The 12,629-nt window shown below is 41.3% G+C and overlaps 1 protein-coding gene across 1 annotated transcript in view; it reads left to right on the top strand.

Annotated features, from left to right (window-relative positions):
- LOC121568314 (inactive tyrosine-protein kinase 7-like) overlaps positions 1–12,629 on the top strand; it is a 253,432-nt gene that overhangs the window by 188,994 nt on the left and 51,809 nt on the right. The gene's annotated exons all lie outside the window — the stretch shown is intronic.

Below are 12,629 nucleotides of genomic sequence, written 5' to 3'. Positions count from 1 at the left end.
GGGGGGAAAGGAGATAAAAATCCATGGCCAGTCCATTCCAATGAGATAAATGGACACTGAAAATACAATATAAAAGAGGAAATATAACATGTATGCCAATAATTGTCAATAATTGTTCTAAGGACGTATGTGTGTTTGGGCGAGAGGGTGTGAGTGGGTGTATGTGTATGTGTCTGTGCATATGAATGGGAGAGTGAAGGAGGATGAATATGAATATGTGTAGGAGGGCGGAAGAGAATCGCTGTGCGGATGCATAGGGTATACGTTGTGTGTGAATGAAGGAAAATGGATGAGTAAGTAGATGTATAGAGGGGTGTAAATATGTCTGAGAAGGAAGGGGGGAAAAGACGGGATGTTGGGATAAACTTGGCCTGGGTGGGTAAGAGAGGGCAAGGATGGGAGGTGGTGATAAGCTTGGCTTGGGAGGGCAAGGGTGGGTAAGGATGGGAGGGTGGGACAAGCTTGGCTTGTGTGGGCAAGGGTGAGTAAAGATGGGAGGTTGGAATAAGCTTGGCTTGGGTGGGGTAAAGGGGGGAGAACTGGGAGTGGGAGGTGGAGGGGGATGGATTTAGTTTGAGAGAGAGAGAGAGAGAGAGAGAGAGAGAGAGTAATGTTTACTGTTAATTTTGTTTAATTCACTTTTGTTTATCATCTATTTCACTTGCTTTGGCATTGTAAACATATGTTTCCCATGGAAATTAAGCCCCTTAAATTGAAATTGAAGAGAGAGAGAGAGAGAGAGAGAGAGAGAGAGAGAGAGAGAGAGAGAGAGAGAGAGAGAGAGAGAGAGAGAGAGAGAGAGAGAGAGAAAAAGGACATAATTATACTACAATGTAATTTCTTAATAATTTTTTTTGTGACTTGCAAACCCGTTGTAAAATGAATAAGAGCTCTGGACAGATTAGGGAAGGATGTCGAATCATTATTATTGCTTATTTGTCATAATAATTAAGATTCAATGGTGGTTATTGGTGAGAATGGAGAGGGGCTTTAGCCGGGGGATTGGGATGGGGTGACTGGGAGGGCATCAGACACTTCTCAGGTGTGTGTGGGGCCTCCACTCATCTCACTTCAGTCTCTCGGTGGACCCACTCTCCCCAAGTAGACCCTCACCAGCCACTATACTTTAATTTAATTTAAAAGGTAATACAAACCTTCCACAGTATGCAAGTGCCCGTTTTTCTCCAATGTATGTATAATGACATAATCCACATTTTTGGGGGGTACATTAGGAGAGCAGTTGGAGCGTAAAAGCCCTAAAAAGGCGTAGTGCCTCAAGTACAAAGACATACAGTATTTAGCTTTTGCTAAACGTCTGCTCAGTCCACATGCCCACACACTACAGTGCATTCAGAAAGAATTCAGACCCCTTGACTTTTTCCACATTTAGTTACGTTACAGCCTTATTCTAAAATTGATTAAATACCCCATATTGACAAAGCAAAAAATGGTTTTTGGAAAATGTTGCTAAAAAAATATCACATTTACATAAGTATTCAGAACCTTTCCTCAGTACTTTGTTGAAGCACCTTTGGCAGCGATTACAGCCTCGAGTCTTCTTGGGATAACGCTACAAGCTTGGCACACATGTATTTGGGGAGTTTCTCCCATTCTTCTCTGCAGATCCTCTCAAGCTCTGTCAGGTTGGATGGGGAGCGTCGCTGTACAGCTATTTTCAGGTCTCTCCAGAGATGTTCGATCAGGTTCAAGTCCGGGCTCTTGTTGGGCCACTCAAGGACATTCAGACACTTGTCCCGAAGCCACTCCTGCGTTGTCTTGGCTGTGTGCTTAGGGTCGTTGTCCTGTTGGAAGGTGAACCTTCGCCCCAGTCTGAAGTCCTGAGCGCTGTGGAGCAGGTTTTCATCAAGGATCTCTCTGTACATTGCTCCGTTCATCTTTCCCTCGATCCTGACTAGTCTCCCAGTCCCTGCTGCTGAAAAACATCCCCTCAGCATGATGCTGCAACCACCATGCTTCACCGTAGGGATGGTGCCAGGTTTCTTCCAGATGTGACGCTTGGCATTCATGCCAAAGAGTTCAATCTTGGTTTCATCAGACCAGAGAATCTTGTTTCTCATGGTCTGATAGTCCTTTAGTTGCCTGACGACAGTGCAAATAGTCCGGGTAGCAATTTGATTAGCTGTTCAGGAGTCTTATAGCTTGGGGGTAGAAGCTGTTAAGAATCCTTTTGGACCTAGACTTGGCGCTCCGGTACCGCTTGCCGTGCGGTAGCAGAAAGAACAGTCTATGACTATGGTGGCTGGAGTCTTTGACAATTTTTAGGGCCTTCCTCTGACACCGCCTGGTATAGAGGTCCTGGATGGCAGGAAGCTTGGCCCCAGTGATGTACTCTGTAGTGCCTTGCGGTCGGAGGCCGAACAGTTGCCATACCAGGCAGTGATGCAACCAGTCAGGATGCTCTCGATGGTGCAGCTGTAAAACCTTTTGAGGATCTGAGGACCCATGCCAAATCTTTTCAGTCTCCTGAGGGGGAATAGGCTTTGTCTAGCCCTCTTCACAACAGTCTTGGTGTGTTTGGACCATGATAGTTTGTTGGTAATGTGGACACCAAGGAACTTGAAGCTCTCAACCTGCTCCACTACAGCCCCGTCGATGAGAATGGGGACGTGCTCGGTCCACTTTTTCCTGAAGTCCACAATCATCTCCTTTGTGTTGAAATCTTTTGGACATCAGAGCAACCTTGAGGGAATCTTATTTGAGTCAGAAAAGGATGATCGTATGACAGGTAAGATATACAAAACCTTGCAGAGAGCCTATCCAACTGACAATCTCTTAGAAGAAAAGGTCCTGCTTTAAATTACGTTCAGCTTATAATGGCTTCATAAAGCCTTCATAATGCCTTCATAAGCACAACATAAATGTGTTACAAACCATCTGTAACCGTATGTTATGCTTTATAATGGGTACATAAATGTGGAATAACTGTGTGACATAACCCACTATGTCGAATATGATACAAACATGTGCTTTATAAAGGGTGACATGTATTGCTGAAGGATGGCATACGCTCTAAAGTGAAGTCAAGTTAGTCACATTACACCTAATCTCATTCCCAGACACAACGCATCAAACTTGGCCTTCTAGGTTAGGGTTAGGTTTAAAATCACATTTTAAGAAGAGAAATTGTGGAAATGGGCAGGGTTTATCTATAATTATGACTTTGTGGCTGTGTTAACGAGTGACGACCAGGGGAAATATTTTGCTAGCAAAGGACATAGCCTGATGACAAATACTTTACTCAGTATGGTCACTCCCATAGGATTATATGGTCACTTCCACTAAGGCCAATTTTGAATGGTTGATATCCCAGGCTTAAATGTGCTGTGTGTGCAATAGCCTGGAGACAACGTTACACCAAGAAACACTTACCTTGATGAAAGCCCCCAACATAATGAAATTGAAAGTGGCTTTCTTCTGGAACCAAATTACATGTTCCTCATTTTGGCTCTGACACACACACACACACACAAACACAAGGTTTGCAGGTCCATCAACCCATTTAAATACCTCTCACACCCTACAGTCACCTGTGGATCATGAGAGAACCTTCATAAATCAGCAGAACGTTAATAACCTATTTATTGACACTTTATATAGTGTCCTGTAATACTTTGTTTGAAGTGAGACACCTTCAGTCATAACACATCCATAAAGACTCTATATCGCATGACGCTGTATTTACTTTAAAGTCAGACCCCTTTGGTCATGTATAACACATACATAAAAGCCTTGTATCATGACACTGTACTTACTATAAAGTCAGACATCTTTGGTCATTCATAACACATATATAAAGGCTTAATGATTATAAACACACATATAATAACACTTAGGGAATTATCACTAACAGCTAAAACAAATAAACATTATACATGTTTAAACCATACATTTCCTTTTATTTTTACATTTTTAAAACAATACAAAAACATTACGTTTAAAAAAGTCCAGCAATAAAATTACATTGAACATTACACAGAGCTGTGAATAGTGTAGCTTGTCCCTGAGCTGGCGGACTAATGGTTCTTGCCTCTCTGCCTGCTGGAGGTTACTGCATGTTGGTTCCAACCTTAAAAGTAACAACAAAGAAAGTTGTTAGGAAATGCCTTTGTCACACCATCTGGATAAGGGTATTTCTTTGCTGCACCAGAAATACTCTAAATGGGGAGATGGGAAATTCCATTAGATTCGTATTATTATATTCCTCTTTCATTTACAAATCTCATGACATGACTATGAGACGTGACTGCATCTATGAGGATTTTTATTTAGCTGAGCCTGCTAGCTAGCTAAACTTGCTAGCAATTGCTGTGTATTCATCGAAAGTATTTGAAATAATGATTGAGGTAGCTATGTAATCTAACTCAACACTTTACTACGAATTAATTTTAATTACAATAAATAAAGGTTAACATACAATTTTTTTGCTGTCCAGTGGCACTACAAGTGGGCATTTGATTTGCGAACTCATCACGTGCGCTTACTGTGTTACAGAAACACTGTTAACCAAACAACAGTGCAGGGCATGTGCACTGAATTAAAGGGCAACTACACAAAAAAAATCTAAGTCTCTTAGATTTTTCCCAGAACTCAGAAGTCGTCCCCTGATGTGGTTTAAGCATTGTTGTGTACACAGACAATCCAATTTTGTTGTTTTTCTATTAAGAAAGTGTGAAAAAAATGGGGGGAAAACAGAAAGAAATTTGGGAAATCCGAAACCTGTAAAAACAAAACCAAGGAAACGGAAATGAGGAAAAAACTAACATTATATATACATGCATATAAAATATTGTTGAAACAATTGATTTTCAGGACAAACTCTTGAAATGAATGATCAAGGAAAACCAAACCTGTATGCGTTTCGGTCCTGTGTGGCTCAGTTGGTAGAGCATGGTGCTTGCAACACTAGGGTTTTGGGTTCGATTCCCACCGGGGACCAGAATGAAAATGTATGCACACACTACTGTAAATTGCGCTGGATAAGTGCGTCTGCTAAATTACCAAAATGTAAATAAAAAAATGTATGCAAATATTCTAAGTTATTATATTTAATTAATCACTTAAATTGTGTTAAATATGGGGAAAATACTTGATTTCCCAGAATGCATTAGTTTAACCCTCAAGTTGATCCTGTCACAAGTGTAGTGAGGAGGAGGCAGTCGCAGGTTTAGAACTGCTGAATTTATTAAAGAACCATAGCTTAAAGCGGGACAAAACCCACAGTGCAAAATATAAAGTACTCAGGAAATAGTAGTCGAGAGTCCTCTCAGGAAAACAAGCAACATATACAATGACCGAGAGAGACAAATGACAGAGGGAGTATATATACAGTGATAGAGTGGGGATTGGAACCAGGTGTGTGTAATGATGATGAGACAAGTCCGGGGTTGATGAGTGAAGGGCGTTTGCTATTTTAAGCACTAAGAGTATATGAACATTGTTTCCAGAGAAAAGTGATATATTCTTTGGTATCTGGAAGTGTGACTTGCCTTTCTGGGGAGTTTTTCCTAGCCACTGTGCTTCTACATCTGCATTGCTTGCTGTTTGGGGTTTTAGGCTGGGTTTCTGTATAGCACTTTGTGACATCTGCTGATGTAAAAAGGGCTTCATAAATACATTTGATTGATTGATTGATTGACCTGTCAGATTCAATTAAACTCTCATGTTCTATGACTGAGTGGAATTTCTTTGAATTGCACTGAATTAAAATCTACTTTCTGTCATTCAAATTCTACATCCTGTGGGGTGTGGCCAATTCTAATTTCAACTCATGAATTGAATGCAGGGATTTTGAGACTACGGAATATCCCATGTCAGTGTCGTTTCATTCCTTTCTTGGAATCTGTGTGTGTAGGAGGACAGGTAGGATGTCTGACAATAGTGAAGGTAACTGAGGTCACGGGTCAGGTGACTGAGAGGAATGGAGGAGATTGAGGCAGGAATTCCTTTAACCACAAGGTGGTATATTTACCTGATAGTTTGTTGTGTGCTGCATAACAAAGGAAACAGAATAACATGTATCAAATCCAATTCATAATCACAAAAGTCAAATCATAACAACAATCATTCTCATTATTAATATAATGAAGTCATTCAGAAATTCATTTCAATATGAATTCAATATGAAGCATGATTGAGTCATTTAGGATCATAACCATCTATCATAATCATGATAATGATCATGCAAATACATCGATCAGGTATAAATTATTAAATCTATAATCACAATCAGTTTTGATCTCAGGATTGATCAATTTAGCAAATAATTAAGTTTCATATTTCATACTTTCAGGTTTGTCTTCATATGTACATGTCATTTCGATACATTTTAACCATATATCAATGGCATTATTTTCCAGAGATGATTTGTACGGCCGTGATCATTCTCCATTGATATAACACAATAGGTTTGAAGCGTGCGCTCCAAGCCGCGCTCCGTGGTAATACCTATAAACAATAACTGATGGCCTGCTCTCCCAAGCGCAACAGATAGTTCAGATGAAAGAAAACAGATTCGGTGGATTTACGTTGATTTGTGGACGCACACAATGTCTGCATTAGACGAAGTTGAGGGAGAGAATGCATCGAGGTCAGGCGTTGGCGATTTCCTCCTTTGAATGGGTTGAGAAATGTCTGACATTTCCAACCGACCAAATTAAAGCGCAAGCGGCCATGAATTAAAGGGCGATTCCACCAACTCCATGGGCCTTTTCAACACCATTCCACCAAACCATCTAACCGTGGTTCACCAAGTCCTCCTCCTGGCCTAACCAGTCACCCAAGTGCCCACACTCATTTTCAATGCTCCAAAAAGACAGATATAAGTTTACAAACAAACATGAGTGAATTCAAATAAAATGTTATTGGTGGAATGCAGGTTCCCTTTATCTAATATTAGGTTTTGGTTGAAGATCTGATAACATTCAGTATTAAAAATATGCAAAAATAGAGACAATCATAAAGGTGGTAAATAATTTTTCACGGCACTGTATTTAGCAGATTATTGCAGGTGTAGCGAAATACTTGTGTTCCTAGCTCCAACAGTGAAGTACTATCTAACAATACACAACAATACACACAATTCTAAAAAGTAAAATAATGAAATTAAGACATATAGAAATATTAGGACGAGCAATGTCGGAGTCCGGAGTATATATATATATATATATATATATATACACTGCTCAAAAAAATTAAGGGAACACTTAAACAACACAATGTAACTCCAAGTCAATCACACTTCTGTGAAATCAAACAGTCCACATAGGAAGCAACACTGATTGACAATACATTTCACATGCTGTTGTGCAAATGGAATAGACAACAGGTGGAAATTATAGGCAATTAGCAAGACACCCCCAATAAAGGACTGGTTTTGCAGGTGGTGACCACAGACCACTTCTCAATTCCTATGCTTCCTGGCTGATGTTTTGGTCACTTTTGAATGCTGGCGGTGCTTTCACTCTAGTGGTAGCATGAGACGGAGTCTACAACCCACACAAGTGTCTCAGGTAGTGCAGATCATCCAGGATGGCACATCAATGTGAGCTGTGGCAAGAAGGTTTGCTGTGTCTGTCAGCGTAGTGTCCAGAGCATGGAGGCGCTACCAGGAGACAGGCCAGTACATCAGGAGACGTGGAGGAGGCCGTAGGAGGGCAACAACCCAGCAGCAGGACTGCTACCTCCACCTTTGTGCAAGGATGAGCAGGAGGAGCACTGCCAGAGCCCTGCAAAATGACCTCCAGCAGGCCACAAATGTGCATGTGTCTGCTCAAATGGTCAGAAACAGACTCCATGAGGGTGGTATGAGGGCCCGACGTCCACAGGTGGGGGTTGTGCTTACAGCCCAACACCGTGCAGGACGTTTGGCATTTGCCAGAGAACACCAAGATTGGCAAATTCGCCACTGGCGCCCTGTGCTCTTCACAGATGAAAGCAGGTTCACACTGAGCACATGTGACAGACGTGACAGAGTCTGGAGACGCCGTGGAGAACGTTCTGCTGCCTGCAACATCCTCCAGCATGACCGGTTTGACGGTGGGTCAGTCATGGTGTGGGGTGGCATTTCTTTGGGGGGCCGCACAGCCCTCCATGTGCTCGCCAGAGGTAGCCTGACTGCCATTAGGTACCGAGATGAGATCCTCAGACCCCCTTGTGAGACCATATGCTGGTGCGGTTGGCCCTGGGTTCCTCCTAATGCAAGACAATGCTAGACCTCATGTGGCTGGAGTGTGTCAGCAGTTCCTGCAAGAGGAAGGCATTGATGCTATGGACTGGCCCTCCCGTTCCCCAGACCTGAATCCAATTGAGCACATCTGGGACATCATGTCTCGCTCCATCAACCAACGCCACGTTGCACCACAGACTGTCCAGGAGTTGGCGGATGCTTTAGTCCAGGTCTGGGAGGAGATCCCTCAGGAGACCATCCGCCACCTCATCAGGAGCATGCCCAGGCGTTGTAGGGAGGTCATACAGGCACGTGGAGGCCACACACACTACTGAGCCTCATTTTGACTTGTTTTAAGGACATTACATCAAAGTTGGATCAGCCTGTAGTGTGGTTTTCCACTTAAATTTTGAGGGTGACTCCAAATCCAGACCTCCATGGGTTGAACATTTTGATTTCCATTGATAATTTTTGTGTGATTTTGTTGTCAGCATATTCAATTATGTAAAGAAAAAATTATTTAATAAGATTATTTCATTCATTCAGATCTAGGATATGTTATTTTAGTGGTCCCTTAATTTTTTTGAGTAGTGTATATACAGTACCAGTCAAAAGTTTGGACATCAAAACTATGAAATAACACATATGGAATCATGTAGTAACCAAAAAAGTGTTAAACAAATCAGAATATATTTCATATTTGAGATTCTTAAAATAGCCACCCTTTGCCTTGATGACAGCTTTGCACACTCTTGGCATTCTCTCAACCAGCTTCATGAGGTAGTCACCTGGAATGCATTTCAATAAACAGGTGTGCCTTCTTAAAAGTTAATTTGTGGAATTTCTTTCCTTAATGCGTTTGAGCCAATCAGTTGTGTTGTGACAAGGTAGGGGTGGTATACAGAGGATAGCCCTATTTGGTAAAATACCAAGTCCATATTATCTCAAGAACAACTCAAATAAGCAAAGAGAAACGACGGTCCATCATTACTTTAAGACATGAAGGTCAGTTAATCCAGAACATTTCAAGAACTTTGAAAGTTTCTTCAAGTGCAGTCGAAAAAACCATCAAGCGCAATGACGAAACTGGCTCTCATGAGGATCAGGAATGGAAGACCCAGAGTTAACTCTGCTGCAGAGGATAAGTTCATTAGACTTACCAGCCTCAGAAATTGCAGCCCAAATAAATGCATCACAGAGTTCAAGTAACAGACACATCTCAACATCAACTGTTCAGAGGGGACTGTGTGAATCAGGCCTTCATGGTCGAATTGTTGCAAAGAAATCACTACTAAAGGACGCCAATAAGAAGAAGAGACCTGCTTGGGCCAAGAAACACGTGCAATGGACATTAGAACGGTAGAAATGTGTCCTTTGGTCTGGAGTCCAAATTTGAGATTTTTGGTTCCAACCGCTGTGTCTTTGTGAGACGCGGTGTGGGTGAACGGATGATCTCTGCATGTGTATTTCCCACCGTAAAGCATGGAGGAGGAGGTGTTATGGTGTGGGGGTGCTTTGCTGGTGACACTGTCTGTGATTTATTTAGAATTCAAGGCACATTATACCAGCCTGGCTACCACAGCATTCTACAGCGATACACCATCCCATCTGGTTTGGGTTTAGTGGGACTATCATTTGTTTTTCAACAGGACAATGACCCAACACACCTCCAGGCTGTGTAAGGGCTATTTTACCAAGAAGGAGAGTGATGGAGTGCTGCATCAGATGACCTGACCTGCACAATCCCCCGACCTCAACCCAATTGAGATGGTTTGGGATGAGTCGAACCACAGAGTAAAGGAAAAGTAGCCAACAAGTGCAAGCATTGTTGGAACTCCTTCAAGACTGTTGGAAAAGCATTCCAGGTGAAGCTGGTTGAGAGAATGCCAAGAGTGTGCAAAGCTGTCATTTACATTTGAGTCATTCAGCAGACGCTCTTATCCAGAGCGACTTACAGTTAGTGAGTGCATACATTCTCATACTGGCCCCCCGTGGGAATCGAACCCACAACCCTGGCATTGCAAGTGTCATGCTCTACCAACTGAGCTACATGGGGCCGTCTTCAAGGCAAAGGGTGGCTATTTGAACATTCTCAAATATAAAAATATACTTTGATTTGTTTAAAACTTTTTTGTTTACTACATGATTCCATATGTGTTATTTCATAGTTTTGATATTTTCACTATTATTCTCCAATGTAAAAAATAGTACAAATAAAGAAAAACCATTGAATGAGTAGGTGTTTCCAAACTTTTGACTGGTAGTATATATATATATATATATATATATATATATATATATATATAATAAATAAATAATGTGTATACTACCATTAAAAAGTTTGGGGTCACTTACACATTTCCTTGTTTTTCCATGAAAACAAAAATGAAATAATAATAAGCCCTTTAGCAGACACTTTTATCCAAAGCGACTTACAGTCATGTGTGCATACATTTTTACGTATGGGTGGTCCTGGGGATCGAACCCACGACCCTGGCGTTACAAGCGCCATGCTCTACCAATTGAGCGACAGAGGACCACATGAGTTGAGTTTGAATAGCAAATATAGCAAAATGAATAGGAAATGTAGTCATTGACAAGTCATTGAAATAATTATTTTGTCCTTCAATCTTTGCTTTCGTCAAAGAATCCTTTATTTGCAGCAATTACAGCCTTGCAGACTTTTGGCATTCTAGTTGTCAATTTGTTGAGGTAATCTGAAGAGATTTCACCCAATGCTTCCTGAAGCACATCCCACAAGTTGGATTGGCTTGATGGGCACTTCTTACGTACCATACGGTCAAGCTGTTCCCACAACAGCTCAATAGGGTTGAGATCCGGTGACTGTGCTGGCCACTCCATTATAAACAGAATACCAGCTGACTGCTTCTTCCCTAAATAGTTATTGCATAGTTTGGAGCTGTCCCTCCTACATCATTGTCCTGTTGTAGGAGGAAATTGGCTCCAATCAAGCGCCGTCCACAGGATATGGCATGGCGTTGCAAAATGGAGTGATAGCCTTCCTTCTTCAAGATCCCTTTTACCCTGTACAAATCTTCCACTTTACCACCTCCAAAGTACCCCCAGACCATCACATTGCCTACAACATGCTTGACAGATGGCATCAAGCACTCCTCCAGCATATTTTCATGTGGTGTGCATCTCACAAATGTTCTTCTTTGTGATTAGAACACCTCAAACTTGGATTCGTCTGTCCATAACACTTTTTTCCAATCTTCCTCTGTCCAGTGTCTGTGTTCTTTTGTCCATCTTAATCTTAGCTTTTTACTGGCCATTCTGAGATATGGCTTTTTCTTTGCAACTCTGCCTAGAAGGTCAGCATCCCGGAGTCGCCTCTTCACTGTTGACGTTGAGACTGGTGTTTTGTGGGTACTATTTAATGAAGCTGCCAGTTGAGGACCTGTAAGGCATCTGTTTCTCAAACTAGACACTAATGTATTTGTCCTCTTGCTCAGTTGTGCACCGGGGCCTCCCACTCCTCTTTCTATTCTGGTTAGAGCCAGTTTGCGCTGTTCTGTGAAGGGAGTAGTACACAGCGTTGTACGAGATCTTCAGTTTCTTGGCAATTTCTCGCATGGAATAGCCTTCATTTCTCAGAACAAAAGAATAGACTGACGAGTTTCAGAAGTAAGTTATTTGTTTCTGGCCATTTTGAGCCTGTAATCGAACCCACAATTGCTGATGCTCCAGATACTCAACTAGTCTCAAGAAGGCCAGTTTTATTGCTTCTTTAATCAGCACAACAGTCTTCAGCTGTGCTAACATAATTGCAAAAGGGTTTTCTAATTATCAATTAGCCTTTTAAAATGATAAACTTGGATTAGCAAACACAACGTGCCATTGGAACACAGGACTGATGGTTGCTGATAATGGGCCTCTGTACGCCTATGTAGATATTCCGTTAAAAAATCAGCCGTTTCCAGCTACAATAGACATTTACAACATGAATAATGTCTACACTGTATTTCTGATCAATTTGATGTTATTTTAATGGTCAAAACATTGATTTTCTTTAGAAAACAAGGACATTTCTAAGTGACCCCAAACCTTTGAATGGTAGTGTGTATATATTAGCTCAGTTGGTAGAGCATGGCGCTTGCAACGCCAGGGTTGTGGGTTCGTTTCCCACGGGGGGCCATTATGGAAATGTATGCACTCACTAAGTGTAAGTCGCTCTGGATAAGAGCGTCGGCTAAATTACTAAAATGTAAATATAATAATATATATATATACGGTGCCTTCGGAAAGTATTCAGACCCCTTTTCCACATTCTGTTACGTTACAGCCTTATTCTAAAATGCTTTTCTTTTTTTTTTTTATCCTCAGCAATCTACACACAATACCCCATAATGTCAAAGCGAAAACATGTTTTTAGAAATGTTGCACATTTATTACAAATATAAAACAGATATCTTATTTACAT

This window comes from Coregonus clupeaformis, chromosome 1, assembly GCF_020615455.1.
Source record: "Coregonus clupeaformis isolate EN_2021a chromosome 1, ASM2061545v1, whole genome shotgun sequence".
In the NCBI taxonomy this organism is placed as follows: Eukaryota; Metazoa; Chordata; class Actinopteri; order Salmoniformes; family Salmonidae; genus Coregonus; species Coregonus clupeaformis.
The sequence above is the reverse complement of the archived record's forward strand: the minus strand, read 5'-3'. Positions and strand labels throughout refer to the sequence as shown.